Here is an 18,554-nt window from a genome sequence, read left to right on the forward strand (position 1 = left end):
AGCTTGAGGTAATAGTTCCTCTTCAGTTTTTCAGTCATTCATGCGAAAATTCAGTCTTAGAATCATGTTCCTTCAGTTTGTACTTGCATTTTCAGCGTATTTGCATGTTCTTGGAACTCAGTTCAGTTAGAAATTCAGTTCTCAGTGTTTAGTGGTAGGGATTGCAGCCCTCTCCCTCTATTTCAGCTAGATTAGTCTTCATTCGAGGACGAATGGTCCCAAGTGGGAGATAATGTAACACCCCGTATCCAAAAATAGATATTTCAGATTTTTGGTGTTACAGGTGGCACTCACGGACACCATTCACGAACCGTAGATGGAATCACGATCTATTTTGCAGGTCTGTGGTTCGTGACAGAAAACTTCCCCAGAACTCAGTCAGAAAATTTGGCTTAAGTCCCGACTCACGGACAGACCCACGGTCCGTAGATCAGACCACGGTCCGTGGTCTTTGTCCATGGATCGAGACTTCCCTCACCCAGCCTCTGACACAAACTACGGTCGACCAGCACGGACCGTCAATCGATCCACGATCAGTAGGTCTAACCGTAGATGAGGATTAGCAGCTAGTTAGCTGAAAATTGTTGATGGGTCAACTTCAGATGGTCATAACTCTTAGTAAAAAATGAATTATGTGTTCCATAACCTATTGTTAGATAGATAATTGAATTATCTTTCCAACTCCACCGAGTTTGCTAAATTCCAACCTCCGAGTAAAAAGTTCTGCTTATTTTAGTGAAGCCATGTCAGGCAGACTCGATCGACGGACCCAATCTACGGACCGTTGATTGAATGTCGGCCTGTCAGTCCAATCCGTCGATCACTCCTACAGCAGTTAAGTCAGGGGTTTTTTGGTCTTTTCCTATTTCGTTTAACCCCTAAGATACGTCGTTTAAACCCTAAATCATGAGGTTTTAGTCAGTTTAAGCCTAGAAACATAACTAGAACTTACCTTAGTCAAAATCATTAATCAAAACTTAGAAAATTATAAGCAAGAGAGGAGAAAAAGGTCAAGAACCATAGTTCAAGAACGCAACAAGTTTCCTTCAGTTCCAGCCCCGAAATCGAAATATTTCTCCGTGGAATTCGTCACCAGGTATGTGAGATTTCACTAGTGGGTTCCTTTCGCCCATTGGGTCCCTAGAATTCAGTCAGTTTCATGATTCCCTTATCATGAATAGACCTAGGGTTTCTATAATTTCAACAGATCATCATAAATTAGTTATTTAGATGTTCCAAATCAGATTATCATGTTATTGCTCAGTTTATCGCATGAATTTCAGAACCCTAGCTATGTATTTCTTCAGTTCTTGAATTACACATGCTAGGTCAGATATTTCAATATTCAGTTTTTACATGCCTCAGTTTATGAATGCATCATTATTAGATTAATTGTTGCATTCTCAGTTTGCATGTTCAGTTTCGAGCTATCCAGTATTTATAGAAATTCAGTTATAACTAGTTAACCACTTAATTCATTGGGAGTAGCATAATACCGAGTTGGACTAGGGTTCAGCGTACCCATATAGTACCATAACTACGAGCCACGTAAGTGTAAGTCCCCTCTGTGGGCAACATCAGTTTAGTGATCACGCCAGCATGCCTCTATACCTCTGGCAGGGTATATTGGGTCCTCTCGATGGGGCGTATACATCAGACTCCACATTTAGCTCATGTGGTTTTATGTCGGTTATTAGTAGCTCCCACAGTTCAGTCAGACTTTTTTGCATTGACTATATTTCATTACAGTCAGTATTCAGTCTCAGCATATTATAAATTTGGTCATTGCAAGTATTCAGTATTTCAGTATCTATATCATGTTCAAATGATTTCATTGTTTTATTGTTTTGTTCAGTTATATGTTATTTCAACTTTACTCTATCCTGCATGCTTAGTACCTCTCAAGTACTGACGCAAAAGTGCGCCACATCTTCTCATGATGTAGGTTTAGGTTCTCAGCATCCAGATCACGCTTAGATCGGTTCCCGATCTCCAATTCAGCAACATCAGTGGTGAGTCCTCATTCTTCGAGGACTAGTGACATGTTTATCCTTACTGCTTTTAGTCTTTAGTTTCAGTTTTGCTAGATCTAGTTGGGGCATGTCCCAACATTTCTATTCAGTTTAGAGGCTTAATTCAGACATAGTTAGATTCAGCTTAGTATTTTGAGTTTGATATCTCTTTTGTATTAAACTCTCAGATTTGATATATCTCAGTTATAGTATATGGGTATTCCCCATCTTTTCAGATTTATTTATGATTTAGCTTCCGCATCAGTTTATTATCTTTAGTATGCTCATGATCATGCCAGCAGAGTTAGCTTGGGATCACTTGTGATCCTAGGTCCCGTGTCCGCGTCTCGAGGGTAGCTCGAGGCATGACAGTCGGTGGCACCTGCAACTTCTGAAAATCTTGAATTTTTCCTTTCTCGAATATGGGATGTTACAATATCTCCCCCTTGGAAATATTCGTCCTCGAATGAAGAGTAAACTAGTTTGGTATGGAAGGAAAGAGCTGTAATTCCTACTACTAAGTACTAGAAATTGATATCTGACTGAACCGAGTTCTAAGAACATGCAAATATGCTGAAAAATGCAAGAACAACTGAAGGAATGTGATACTGAGACTGATTTTACGCACAAGTAGACTAAAATACTAGAGAGGAACTATTATCTCAAGATAAAACAAAATCGAAAGGAAAGAGATGAGGATACTTAGCTTTCATGGCTGCTTCTGCTTCTCAAGTAGCTCCCTCTACGGATCGACTCCTCCAAGTTTGTTAACTCTCATCACCCCCTTCATAGGCGATACTTTTAAGAAAAACCCAATCATCTATCTCAAACTCTAAGTTCCTTCTCCTTACATCTACATAAGACTTCTGTCTTAAGTCTATTTCTGATGAGCTGAACTTTTCCCATAGCATCATGTACCGAATTTGGCCAAGTCAAGGCTAGTTGACCTACTCATCCACCTTAGAAACACATAAGTGACCATCTCCCCCTTAGGAGAAAACCTCTACTTTCTGCCGATGAATTGCACCTTCCAACTGGAGTAATATAGGATCACTGTCCTGTTTTTCCTTAACCTCTGCTACCAATGAAGATTCTAATCTATTTTGGGCTATCACACCACCATCTGATGTGTTCGTAAGACTAATTCTTAAGTGTGCAAGCCAATGAACATCTTTTGCTAAGTCCTTCCCTTTTTCCTCAACATATGCTACACTACCCTTTAGAGATCATCTTTCTGGTCTTAAGGTAAGAGATAAGTCGACCTACATGCACTAAACTACTACACTTCCATTCTAAGACTGGCTCGTTGGAAACTAAAACCGAACGATCCTAGTTCTACAATAGACTGAGGCATAACAAGAATGTAACCAATCCATGCCAAGAATGATATCGAAATCTACCATTTATAACTCTACAAGGTCTGCTGAGGTGGCTTACTGAGAGACTGTGACAGGGCAATTTCTATACCCATCTAGCTATAACTGGGTCACCAACTAGAGTAGAGACTAAAAAGGGTTCTAAAAGAGTTTCTGGACTGACATTTAAGTTTACTGCTATATAGGGAGGTACAAAATAAAAGAGTAGACCCTGGATCTAACAGCTTATAAACATCTAAAAGACAAACTCGTAACGTACCAGTGACCATATCAGGAGAATCTTCTTGGTCCTGGCGAGCCTGGAGAGCATAGAACCTATTTTGGCGCTAACTGCCACCTGTACCAGATGACACACCCTGCTGAGTTAGGTGACCTTCTGGTGCTACTGGAATTGTAGACTTAGCCCTATTATTGTTATCTTCTTGACCCTGCCTGGCAAAAAGGCAATCTTCACCCTATGACCAGATTGACCACATCCAAAACATCATTCCTTGCATGCAAGACACTCACCCGAATGATTCTTACCACACTTTGGACAGGTTGAGTAGGTCTTATTTCCCGAAACACTTCCCTGAGACTTAGAGCCTAGTGCCCTACTATTCTAATCATGTCGAAACTTTGAGTGTTTTGCACCACCCGATTTCTGCTGAGAGTACTTATAGTTCACTGTTCTAGCTTTCTTGTTGACCTTAGTTATTTCCCTAAGCTTATCTCCCTCAACCTGCTAAGCATGATTCATGAGCCTAGAGATATTCATATCCTCTAACAACATAGAATTTCTTCACTCTGTCTTCACTAAGTCGGATACCTCAAATAGAAACTTACTCATTTGTGCCCTTGGATCAACAACCATATGTGTAGCATACCAAGAGAGTTGGGTGAACTTCAGCCCGTACTCTTGGACTGACATGGAACCTTTCCTCAAATTCATAAACTCTTGTGCCTTAGACTCCCTAAACTCTCTTGGGAAGAACCTGTCTAGAAAAGCTCTAGTAAAACAATCCCAAATCGTAGGAGCTGCATCCACGCTCCTGTTTTCTTTCCACTGGGTAAACCAAATGTGAGCCACATCCTTAAGCTAGTAGGATTCCAACTCTACCCTATCATTACAAGTCACTTGCATCACTCTAAGGATTTTCTTAGCCTCATCAATAAAGTTCCATGGGTCCTCACCAACTTGCGACCCTAAAATCTTAGGCGGATTCATCCTAACAAAATTTCAGACCATAGCTGCCACTGATCCACCATTACTATTAGTAGGAACTGGGACCTGCTAATTGTTCTGATTAGTCATACCTTGAGCCAAAAGATGAACCGCATTCCAAAACTCTACGTTCAAAACCTCATGGTCTAGGACTAGAGGAACTGCATTAGCATTGTGTGCATTAGCATTACATGGGTAAGCTCTACAAGGAGGCATGATCTGAAACGCATAACGATGAATTAGAAACGAGAAGTAGGATCCTACCTCACGCATGAAAAGAGTAGCAAAGACAATAAAGTTTTCTTAAAACATTTCACAGTCTCTCTCTCTCTTATTAGATGTTGTGCATTTCACACCCATGAAAAGGACTCTACTTAGTGAGGCTTTCAGACATCCTAGAACTCTTAAAACTAATGCTCTGATACCAAGTTTTTCACGCCCCGAGGCTACCCCCTGGGCGTAAACACGGGACCTAGGATCACGAGTGACCCAAGCTAACCCTGAGCTGGAATATCATAAGCATACTTAAACAAATGGACCAAAGATACTATGCGGAAGCTTAAAAGATGAGATAAACTGAATGATGGGGAATACCCAGTACTGATCTGAATATATAAATATCGAATTAGATTTAATGATACTGGACTATAACTCAAAACTAAAGTTGAATCTAACTATATCTGAATAAACCCTCTAACTAGCTAGAGATGCTGGGAAATATCCCAGCTAACCTAGTAAAACTGAAACTGAAACGAAAGACTAAATTTGAAAACATGTCTATCATCCTTGAAGTATGAGGAATTACCACTGAAGATGTTAAATGTGGATTGGGAACCGATCTACGCATGATCTGAATGCTGAGGACTTGAACCTACATCACGAAAAGATGTATCGCAGAGTATGTGTCAATACGTGGAAGGTACTGAGCATGCAGGATAGGATAAAGTTGAACAAACATATAAACTGAACAAAGCATACTGAGCAATAATATAATATGAACATGATGAATATACTGAAATATATATAAATGAACTAAACTGAATGCATTGACCAAGTACATAACATGCTGAGACTTAAAACTGTAATATAACTGAAAACCTGGTCAAATGCACTAGAGTCAGATTGTGGGAGCTACTACTAGCCAACATAAAACTATGTGAGCTAAACGTGGAGTCTGATGTATACGCCCCATCTAGAGGACATAATATACCTTTCCAGGGGTATAAAGGCATGAAAGGGGACTTATAAACCTACGGGGGCACGTAATTCTGGGACTATGAGGGTATGTTGGACCATAGTCTAACTTGGTCTAAGCCTACTCCCAACTGGAATGTGTATAAACAACATGACTGGAATACTGGATAGCTCAAAGTTCGGACGTGCAAATCTGAGAATGCAACATCTAAATATTGACAATGAAACATTCTTAACTGGAGCATGTATATCTGTTTAAACTGACCTAGCAAATGTAATTCATGAACTAAACGAATCTACACAACTAGGGTTCTGAATTTCATGCAAGGATTAAGCAACAATGTTACGGAACTATGATAAATAGATTTATGATACTATAATAGCTAAATCACAACAATTATCTAAAGTTCTAGAAACCCTGGGTCTAAACATGATATAGAGGATCAAGAATCTGACTGAATTCTAGGGACCTAGTGGATGAAAGGAATCCACCAGTGAAATCCCACATACCTAGTGTTGAAATCTACGGAGAAGTCCTTCGATTTTGGGGCTGGAACTGAAGAAAACTTGTTGCGCTCTTGGAGGGGTTGGGTCGCCTTTTTTCTCCTCTTTTGCTCTAAGTTTGATGAATTCTAGAGGATAATGGTTTAGGGCAAAATCTGACTAGAATAATAGGCTATAAAACGGACCAAAATGAAGTAGTCTAGGGATAAAATAGTAAGGAAAAGAACCTATTACGCCTAAGCTAAAAGTTGACTAGCCCATTGACGGAGCTGACTGATGGGCCGTAAGTCAATTGACGGTCCGTCCTGTCAGTCGTCGTTTGGCTGTCAGAGGCTGAAATCTAGCGTCTGAAACTAAAAGTCAACTGACCCATGGACGGAGCTGACTGACGGGCCGTAAGTTGACTGGCGGGCTGTAAGTCGACTGAAGGTCCATAGGTGGCCTCCATCGGTGGCACCTGCAACTTCTGAAAATCTGGATTTTTTCCTTTCTCGAATTTGGGGTGTTATATCGTCATTATTTTGTTGGATTAATAAAAAATTGAAATATGTGTATGCTTAATTTTGACATCAACTTTAAGATTAAATAAAAATAGAAAGATATAAAATGATCCAAAATTTTAAATTGTATTCTAGAAGTTTAGATATATATTACATTATTTGATTTTCTTTATAAGGAACAAATATTTTATTTTACTACTAGGTGAGTTCTAGGCATGTTAAAAATATTTTTTTTCAATTAAGAATGTGGTTACACATCTTTTTTGAGACATTAAAAAATAAATTCAAGGATGCAGTGACACACCTTGTCCAATAATATAATTAACTTTCATTAATTCTAGACAAAATTATTAAGTGTGATGCAAATAAGACAGTTGTGCCTCTAAATGTCAAGACCAAGAATGCAGTTACGCATCTAGGTTGAGATCAATAAAAAATGTGAGCAAATCATGGCCTGCAACACAATTTATCCAAAGTTAATTTAAGATAGTCTAAGTTGATAAGGAGACCGTACTAGAACCACGAGACGCGAGGGATGCCTATTACCTTCCCCTCGGTCAACATAATTTCTTACCTAAATTTATAGTTCGTAGACCATAATAAATAGTCATTTCCTTTTGATTAGGGATTAATAAGAAAATGTGACTTGGAACACCATAACTCAATTCCAAGTGGCGACTATGAAAAAATTAAAATAATCCTTAATCAATACTGTAACTTAAATTGGAAAAACACCTCTTAAGAATTTTTTATCAATCAACAAGTTGGTTTCTAGACTAACCACCTACCATTCATGGTGTTATTGATCAAATAACAAAGGGTCTGATATAGCCCTCAACTTTGTTATTTAGAACTAATATACTACCTTTCATTATAAAAGTGACTCATATATATGCCTACAGTTATAAAAATCACTCACATATACCCCTATCATTACATAATTGGCACACATATACTCTTTTATCTAAGAGAAGTGAAAAAAAATTAATTTTAAATTAATTTTCTTGATTTTAATTTTCAGAAAATTCATGTAGGGGTATATATGATCCTTTTCACACATGATTTTTTTAACTTATTTAATTATCAATATTTGAGTTTGTTATTCTTATTTTATTATTCTTTAGTGTAAAAATATGAGGAAAAAAATGTGAATAGAAAAAGAGAAAAAGTAAGAAAAAAATTAAAACTACTTTTTTCGTATAAATTGTAATTTATTTTTTGTATCAATTAAAAAAATTGGGACATATATATATATATATATATATATATATGTTAAATTTTACAAGTTAGTACAAAGAAAACGAAATTTGACCATCAAGTATACCTCTACATGAATATTGTTTTTAATAAAAAATTTAAAAATTAAATTTAAAATAGATTTTTTCACTTCCCTTAGAGGAAAAAGGATATATGAACCTTTTAGGTAACAGTAAAGATATCTATGTGCCACTTTTATAACAAAGGGTATGAATCAGACCCTTTCCCATGATTTGGAAAAGAAAAAAAGAAAGTCTAATCTTCGTCAATTTGAAAATGACAAAAACAAATTGAGTTGTTTAGACCATGAAAAAAGTGTGAATTTGGTACACGAGTACTTAATAATTACTTGACTTGTGTGTGCACTTTCCTAAATGAGAAAATCTAGGAAATCCTCTAGCACTTTTCGAGATAATATCACATATTGCTACTTGACTATGAACTTTTCTCTTAAAAATTCATTCAATTTTGGTTTTTAACCCAAAAAGTTACTCAACTATTAGTCCTCCCAATACTTGGTATGGGGGACTAGGACAGACAACTCTTGCCCAAATGATCTTCAATGACCAGAGAGCATTTCCATCCCAAAATATGGATTTGCGTCTCGGAAGATTTTAATGAGAAGAGGTTGATAGAGGAACTGGAAGAATTTATTGAAGGTATGTCGATCACTTGGTGACATGGGCTTGGTTCCACTTCAAATGAAGCTTTAGGAAGTGCTGAATGGAAAAAAATAATTTGCTTGTCTAAGATGTTGTTTGGAATGACGATCACAATAAGTGGTATAATTTAAGAGAAGTCTTGAAAGTTGGAGCTAGTGGTGCTTCTGTTCTAACCACAACTCGTCTTGAAAAGGTTGGATTAATTATGGGAACTTTGCAACCATTCCGGTTGTCAAATTTGTCTCAAGAAGATTGTTGGTTGTTGTTTATGCAACGTGCATTTGGACACCACGAAGAAATTAATCCTAACCTTGTGGATATTGCGAAAAAATGTGGTAGTGTGCCTCTAGCAGCCAAGACTCTTGGAGGTATTTTGCGCTTCAAGAGAGAAAAAAAAAAGAATGGGAACATGTGAGAGACAGTGAGATTTTTAATTTGCCTCAAGATGAAAGTACTATTTTTCCTGTCTTGAGACTGAGTTATGATCATCTTCCACTTGATTTGAGATAATGTCTTTCATATTGTGCTATATTCCCAAAGGATACCAAAATGGATAAAGAAAAGCTAATCTCTCTGGATGACACACAACTTTCTTTTATTGAAACGAAACATTGAGCAAGAGGATGAAGTATGGAAATAATTATGCTAGAGGTTCTTTTTTCAAGAGATTGAAGTTAAATCTGATAATACTTATTTCAAGATGCATGATCTCATCCATGATTTGGCTACATCTCTATTTTTGGTAAGCGCATCAAGCAACAATATCCACAAAATAAATGTAGGAGATTACTCACATAGCATGTCTGTTGGTTTCATTGAATTGGTGTCTTCTTACTCTAGTCCTTCACTCTTGAAAAAATTTGTCTCGTTAAGAGTACTTAATCTAAGTAGCTCTGAACTGGAGCAGTTACCATATTCCATTGGAGATTTAAGATACAAGTAACTCGCTGGCAATAGTATTCGTAGTCTTCCAAAGCAGTTATGAAAGCTTCAAAATTTGTGGACTCTTGATAAGTAGTATATTTCCATTCACCTTGTTGTTTGCCAAAACGAACAACTAAACTTGGTAGTCTCCAAAATCTTTTAATTCATGGTTGTGATGAATTGACTTCTATGCCACCAAGGATACGATTTTTGACATGCCTTAAGACTCTAAGTAGATTTTCTGTGGGAATTCGAAAAAAAGGTTATAAACTTGGTGAACTACAAGACCTAAAACTATATGACTCAATTCCAATCACACATCTTGAGAGAGTGAAGAATCATACGGATGCAAAAGAAGCCAATTTATTTGCAAAAGGGAATCTGCACTCTTTAAGCATGATTTGGAACGAACCGGATAGATATGAATAGGAAGAAGTTAAGTGCTTGAAGCCCTCAAACCACACCCCAATCTGAATTCTTTAACAATCATTGGCTTTAGAGGATTCTGTTTCCCTGAGATGATGGATCACTTAGTTTTGAGAAATGTCGTCTCTGATAGAATTAGAGGTTGTGAAAACTGCTCTTGCTTATCACCCTTTGGTGCGCTGCCTTGTCTAGAAAGTCTATTGTTATCCATGCGGTATGTGGAGTATGTTGAAGAGGATGATTAAGGGTGTCAAATGGGAGGGCTGAGTTAAAATTAGAGATATTAAAATGGTTTTAAATAGAAATCGGGTTGGGTTATGATCCACCCAAGGTTACGTTGGGTTCAAATGGGTTGAGCTCAAATGGGCTAAAACCCGTGTTGGGTTATGACCCGCCCAATTTGACCCACTTAATCTCAATGATTTTAATATATTGTTATTTAACTTTATAACCACAAATTGAATTTCAACTCAAGAAAATTTATAAAAATAAAATTACAAATGGAAAGATAAATCCTAGAAGATATAAAATAGATAGTAATTCATACCTTCAATATAGGAACATACATTACATCAATATAAATAAAGAGTCTTAAAATGGGTTGAAATTGGAGATAAAATTGGGGTCAATTGAAGATTCTTTCTAAATGGGTTAAGGCTTGAAAGAGTTAAGATTGAACCGTATTCAAATTATCGTGAACCCAACCCCTAAAAAATTTGGGCGGGTTTGACGTGTTACCTATATTTGGGGTCATTTCTTACACCCCTAAGTATGATGTTCATTATGTATTCCCTACAAGAAGAAAGTTCCATCTCTGAGAAAACTTATTATAGGTGAATTGTGATATGAAAGGATTGTTGAAAAAGGAAGGGGAAGAGCAATTCCCTGTTCTTGAAGAGATGACGATTTTGCTTATATTGTTGTTGCTCTCTTTTCCGTTGTCTATCCTTTAAAATGCTTCATGTTTCTTTTGATTTTTAATTCTACCCGATATGCCTGCTACTTGTTGTTTTGGGATATGGGTTGACTTACCTACTGCTGGTGGGTTGTGGTAAGATTCATCATGACTCAAGGTTTCAGGTCGTGATACATCCATAGGTTCACTAAGCTTTTTTCACTAGAAGCTTATGGTGCTCAATTTTTTTAGCTCACCCTCTTTAGTTCCTTGATGTGCACACCCCAAACATAGGCTTTTGCTTACACCACATTTTTATTCTGTTCTACCCCCAAACAACAATTTCATCACTAGGAGTTAGGGATGTAAGGGTATCAAGAGAGAGGAATCAAAACGGTCAAGTTGCACAACATAGTGACTAAAGAAATTAATTAAGGCTCATTAGGATTGACTAAGATCAATTTTAAGGGAAAGACAATTTGGGTAAAGTGATAAATCAAAGAGGGCCTACGTTAACCCTCCAATCCAAGCAATATCTAGAATATCACCTTGAATCACATTTGGAGGAAAGTTCTACACAATATGCCCACACAATAATTATTCAATGTCTCACCACACAAGGTATTCAAAAACCAACAAGATCTCAAGCTAGTCTCAAAATTAATTGAACAGAACATCTTTTGACTAACTACAACGGGCTAATCAACACATGCTTGTAAATCACAAAGCCAAACCAAAAGTGTAAGATCCATGACAACAAATTGCTCTCAAGCATACTTTTTCCCTCATTTTCATCATCCTTTGACAGTAAATTTTTTTGGGAGTCTCACTTGCGAGAAGTATAACACATGCTCTACATAAACTAAAGCATGGAATTTTCCCCCAAGAAAGCCACCTATCAATCTATCATAGGGAAATACCAACCCAATTCGACACAAAAAATAAGACAAAAAAAATATACTCTTTGGAAAAGAACCTTAGTATGAAGAAAGCCCTTGGAGTTTATTCAGTTATGTACTATTCACACAGACGATATTTAATGAGGCACAACCCTAGACTGAAATCAAGCCATGCCTTCATGGCACATGAGTTATTCAAACCCAAGAGAGTTAAAAAGGACTTGCATGAAATTGAAACACCTGCTCCTGAATGACGAGTTGCATATGAGAAGTGGTGGGCGCAGGTCCAACGCAGGTTAAAAAAATGAAAACGTGCTTTAGTGATCTGCCTGCAAACCTGCATTTCGCAGGTGTAACACAGAATTTGGAAATATTGACATGTAGTTGGAATAGTTGTCTTATGGGCCTCTAACCTTTGGTATGCATTGTGCTGAGAAGTAGAAGGATCCATCATGATTACTATTTACTAGTAGTAATTAGCAGAAATGACCAAATTGATCTCTTATAGATATATGACTTTAAAAATTTTTATTTTTAGTAATTTTTTACATATTAAAATATGCCTTGTACAAAATATAACTAGATTCGGATGAACCCGTTGGCTAGCTGCATTTGCCACTGGTCCTCATTGTCTATATTGACACATGCTATAAAACTCATTTTCATGACTTATATGCCAGGTAGGTATTAGTTTATATCAATGTAATTAAGTATTTGGATTTGCTTTGGAGATTTCTTGTTGCAAGTGAAAGAAATTAAGTGGTTTTCAGAGATTTGAGAGAGAAATTAACAAGTTTTGTAAAGATGATTAAGTGAAAGGTGGGGGTGGATCTAGCTGTATATAGTAGAGTGTCATAATCTAAGTCGTTTGGTAGAGTGTATTAGCAAAAATAATGTATGCATTAATTATATGTATTAGTAATCCCTTGTTTGGTGCATTTTTTCATGCTATGTATAACTAATGCCATTAGTTATACACTCTATTGTGTATTGAGGAGTGTATTACTAATACCATAGATTTCTAGGTATTAGTAATGCAAATGATTTAATACATTCATTAATATGGTTAAAGGCTCAATTACCATCAAAAGTACTTTTACATTTTTTCCACCATAATTGTGAAGGATACTTTTGTAAATAAATATTTTTATACAATGCATACTATTTTTAATACACCAAACCAAACAATGCATGAAAAATAATCTATGCATAACTAATACAGTATAACTAATACTGCTTGCATTACTAATACACTCTATTGGGTATTATTTTTATATACTCTACCAAACGACCCTGAGATCACTAAAAAAACAATTCATAAATTTTAAATTTTGAATCCACCTCGATAATAATGAAATAATACAAGAAGACAAAATATGACAAGGATAGTATTTTCCATGAAAAGCCATTTTCCTTCATGCCAAACACAACCTTACTTGTTAATTATAAATGAAAGAAACATCAGAAAATTTTAATACAAGACATTTCAAGTGACTTTCCCAAAAAAAAAAAAACAATATGCTCTTTCCATTTGTTATCATCATTATTCTCAGTTTTCTTCTTCCAAAAGTAAAAAAGAAAGAAAAAAACATCCTGCCACCAGGTCTTTTAAGGTTGCCATTCATTGGATATTTGCATCAATTTGATAGTTTAACCCCTCATATCTATTTTTGGAAACTTTCCAAGAAATATGGAAAAGTATTCATTGAAACTTGGTTCTACTCCAATAATTGTAGTTTCTTCAACAAAATTAGCAAAAAAAGTAATGAAGACACAAGATTTAGCATTTTGTGGTAGACCTTCCATTCTGGGCCAACAAAAATTGTCTTACAATAATCAAGATATTGCTATGTCACCTTACAATGACCATTGGAAAGAGCTTCGAAAAATATGTGTTGGTCATTTATTTAGTCTAAAAAAAGTTCAATCTTTTATTCCAATTCGTGAAGATGAAGTATCAAGAATGATCAAGGAAATATCTCAACAAGTTGTAACTTCCCGAATTACCAATTTAAGTAGTATAATGATTTTCACTAACAACTACAATTATTTGTAGAGTTTCTTTTGGTATTAGGTATGATGAAGAAACACGCGAAATGAAAAAATTTAATGAACTTTAAAAGTGACTCAAGAAATGTTGACAACCTTTTTTGTCTCTGATTATTTTCCTCTCTTAGGATGGATTGATAAACTCTTCGGAAAAACAAGTAGACTTGAGAAGAATTTTAAGGCTTTGGATGAGTTTTACGAAGGACTCATTGAGAAACATCTCAGTCCCAATAGGCCAAAATCCATGGAAGAAGATATTATTGATCTTTTGCTCCAATTAAAGAAAGAGAAATCAACTCCAATTGATCTTACTTTGGACAACATAAAGGCTAGAATCATGGTAATGAACTACTCCATTTGTATCTATTTTATATGGAGGTACTGATAAATATATACTTGCTCACATCGATTGCTTACACATAGCTAAACAGTAAGCCTTTCATTGGCTTGGTGTTAATATTTCGTCACGTGGCTAAGATTTTTCCATTGTTATGTTTTTGGAATGATCATAATATGAAGAAGGATTTTGTCAAATATTCAAAAGTGCCTTTTAAATTTGTGACATTACACATGTCACATCATTTCATGATTAGTTGGTTAGAAAAATAATTGAATAAAGATAAATGAGAAATTTAAAGTTTTTGAATACATGAAGATATATTTTGTGGCTAAGTTTGTATCCTTCCATTTTCCCTTGTAGAATATGCTAGATGCTGGAACAGACACTACCGCATCTACAATAATTTGGGCAATGACAACCTTGATAGCAAACCCGAATGCCATGAAGAAAGTTCAAGCAGAAATTAGAGAATCGGTTGGAAAAAAGTCCATAGTGAATGAGGATAATGTCCAAAAGCTTCAATATTTCAAAGCAGTGATAAAAGAGACATTCAGATTGTATACACCGGCTCCATTGTTACTACCAAGAGAGACAGTTCCATACTAGATGGATATGAAATTAAACCAAAAACTATAGTATATGTTAACGCTTGGGCAATTGGAAGGGATCCTGAAATATGGAAAAATTCAGAAGAATTTATACCTGAGAGGTTATTGAATAATGATAATATTGATTTTAAAGGCCAAGATTTTGAGTTGATTCCATTTAGAGCAGGGAGAAGAGGATGTCCGGCTATTGCACTTGGTGTGGAAAATGTGGAACTTGTACTCTCTAATCTTCTTTACGCTTTTGATTGGGAGTTGCCTCGTGGGATGAAAAGAGAAGACATTGACACTGATGGTTTGCCTGGAATTACTCCGCATATGAAAAACCATTTGTGCCTTGTTCCTAGAAATTATCACTATTCACAAGAAATTAAACAAGACCAACCAAACTCCAGCATTTAAATTAGTTAAATATGTATTTCTGTCATTTTTCGTTATAAACATGTAATGGAGTAGGTATTTCAAAGGATGTCGTAGAAAAGTGAAAGAAGAAAAAAAGCAGCGAAATGAACCAAATTGATCTCTTATATATCTTTCACTTTAGATTCAAAATAATCCCTTGTTATTTTGCATTTCTACTGTAGGTACACTACGGATTTGTGGGTTTTACTAATTTGTGCTAGCGTTGAGGCTTCATTGAATGATTCTTCACATGCAGAAACCTTCTTTTTTGCTGGAAGAATCTTCGAAAAACATTTAGCAAAACAAATAAAACAAAGAAATTAAAAATGAAAAGAAGTTAAGTACTTTTGTTGCCTCCCAAGAAGCACTTTATTTAATGTTGTGGCATGAGATAATTCCTTACATCCAAGGTTCCTCAAGATAAATCATACAAATCATGGCTTCGGGTACTCCCAAATATTGCTTAACTCTTCATCCATTTCCTTTGAATTGATGTCTGAGATCAATAGAACCATTTTAATAGAATTGGGACATTTTGAATCAACCAGACTATTTATATTTTTGCTTTCCTAGGAACAACTAGAGAGTTGAATTAAATAGCAACACCCAATTTCTAGAAGAAAAGTTTGTTTTCAATATTTGTGATCAGTAAAACTCTCCCTCTAAAAACACTAAGTCCAATTACAGCAACGGAAATTATTCGCCGATAACAGCTAGTCAAAGGGAAGATCACACATGAGACTTGCCATCGACCTCCTTGGGCAAAAGACCGCCAGACCCCAGACCCACCAGATCCGATCATTTTTCCCCTTATAGCCATAAACTCCCAAATCTTAAACAACTACAACATGAGTACCAATAACCAGACTTCGATGATCAATCGAGCTACAAGAGCGCTTTGGCTTTTCGATCCCAGAACTTCATCAAAGGCAGAATCTGAATCAATCAAGGAAACATGAAATAACTAATGGAAAATATGTTGTCAGCTTTACCAAGGAAGAACACGACCTCTTAGCCGATACTTGCAAATGGACTCTGGTAGGGAAATTCGAGCAAAATTGCACACAAATTGATAAAATTAGGGCAGATCTCACAAAATGTAACACCCCATATTCGAAAAAGGGAAATAAGGCAAAATTCAGGAAGCTGCAGGTGCCATCCACGAAGGCCAACCACGACCCTTGGGTAGAACCATGGACCATAGTGTGGTCCGTGGTAGTTACTAGCAAGGTCACTTAGAGGCTTAGGACCACGGTCAATTGGTTAGGGGGTCCGTGTTTCACTAGCTTAAAATCAATTCCCAAACCAAGAACAACGATCGTGCAGGATGGACCGTCGATCAGTCCACGATCCGTCGACCATGGTCCGTTGGTCGTGGGCTAGCAGTTATTTTCAGGATTAGTTGGGTCTTTTCCTAATTAATTAAATCCTATACTACGTCATTTTTCTTATGTCTAGGACCCCTATATAAGGTTTTTACCTCCAAATTTCCCAATAGTAATCTTTCTCTCCAAACTCACCATAAAGAAGAACTCTCAAATAATTCTCTCTATAGAAACTTTAAGAAGAAGAAGGATTCATCTAGGGTTTCAAGTCAACTATTAATTCCTCCATTGAAGGCTAGCATTTGGACTTGAGGTATGATAGTTTTCATCCATGGATTCCTTCCATCCATGGAGTTCCCAAATTGCTCTATTTCAAAAGGTAGAATTCCCCAATTGAGTTAGGGTTTTCTTCAATTATCACGGGTTCTTTTCATTATTGATTTAAATGATTGAATTATGATCTCGTCTTCATTAATTGATGAAATTATGCTTTTATGATGATTTCCCCGAACCCATGTAATCCCACTGTTTTCAAGTTATGATCACATGATGTGGGATTTTTAGTATAAAGCAAGAGTTTTTATGAAATTAAGTATGTATTGCTAGATTTACATGATTTATGATGAAATCCATATCTAACCCATGTTTACTAAGTATTGATGATTGAAAGTGGGTTTTGAACCTTAAGAGGTAAAATATGGACTTATGTATTTTCTTATGAAATCTATGCAAATGTTTTAAGGATGCTTTGAGACTAAAGTATCAATGATGATGTTGTTGTTGATTGTTGAAAGGATATTCTCATAAACACATACAACCATGATTTGAAAAGTTTTCTCATAGAATAAGAATTCTAAGGTTGAAAGGTTTTCTCACCTAATTGAATCAAAAACAAAGAGCTATCCTAATGAAACTTAGCTTGGATCGGTGAGATAACATGCCCTTCCATGAATGATAAGAACAAGTGAGAAATGACTATTCTGTGGAAATTATGCCTAACACCTAGTGGATATTGAAGTGAGATGGAAACTCTCACGTAGTAAAGGCTGGGTTTTTAGAAGCAATCTCTTGAGATGGAAGCTCTTCCGAGTAGAGGCTGGGTTTCTAGTAGCAATCTCCTTATCCCATAACTATGTGCCCCCATAGGATGATTAGCTAGTGGATCCACTTAAGCTAGAAGTTCATGGTTCTTACCTTGGCAAGTAAGACAACCCTTTTCGGTGTGGGAGACACCGGGGGATCATGTTATAGCTCACATGGTCTCTATGTCGGTTAAGGCTCATTTCCCACAATAATATGAATAATGTACTAATGTTACTTCCAGAAGTATCTCATATGAGTTCAAAGGCTTTAAAGATGATGTTAGCTTGCATTGATCATGTTTTATGAAGTATGTTTTCTAACTTCTTTTATATCATATTTTAGTTTGGTCAATTACATGTCATGAAATGTAATGTCCCTTTTTGCATGTTTTAAATGTTTATGCATAATTATCATACTTGGTACATTGTTTTGTACTAACGCGTATTCTTGCCTACATTTTCCCCAAATGTTGGGTCTGACAGTCAGGGTCATCAGTTTTGTGGCTAGTGTTGATTTCGAGATTCCCAAGCTTTTGTGAGTCCTCATGCTTTGAGGATGGAGCTTTATTGTATTCAGTTTCTTTCATGTATTTCTCTTTTGGACATGATGTATGAGCCAGATCCAATTTCATTATATTATATTAGATGGCTATGACGAGACAAGATGTCTAGACTTTCGCTTTTCTTTTATAAAATGTTTGGACTTTGAAATGTCATTTTACTCTTATTGTTCTATTTCCTATGTTATGAGAGATAAGTGGCTTGTATGGAGTCCTTCGAGGCTCTATACGCCATGTTACATCTAGGGTGTACCCCTGGGTCGTGACAAACTTGGTATCAGAGCACAAGGTTTAAAATGGTCCTAGAATGTCTCATAAGCCACGTCTAGTAGAGTCTT

The 18,554-nt window shown here is 36.2% G+C and overlaps 1 protein-coding gene and 1 pseudogene across 2 annotated transcripts in view; both read left to right on the forward strand.

The window, feature by feature from the left end:
* Positions 1–18,554, forward strand: part of LOC125846589 (uncharacterized) — a 656,804-nt gene that overhangs the window by 469,973 nt on the left and 168,277 nt on the right. The window lies entirely within an intron of this gene.
* Positions 8,610–15,249, forward strand: LOC125846987 (6,7,8-trihydroxycoumarin synthase-like; annotated as a pseudogene).

Source organism: Solanum stenotomum, chromosome 12 (genome assembly GCF_019186545.1).
Source record: "Solanum stenotomum isolate F172 chromosome 12, ASM1918654v1, whole genome shotgun sequence".
Lineage (NCBI taxonomy): Eukaryota > Viridiplantae > Streptophyta > Magnoliopsida > Solanales > Solanaceae > Solanum > Solanum stenotomum.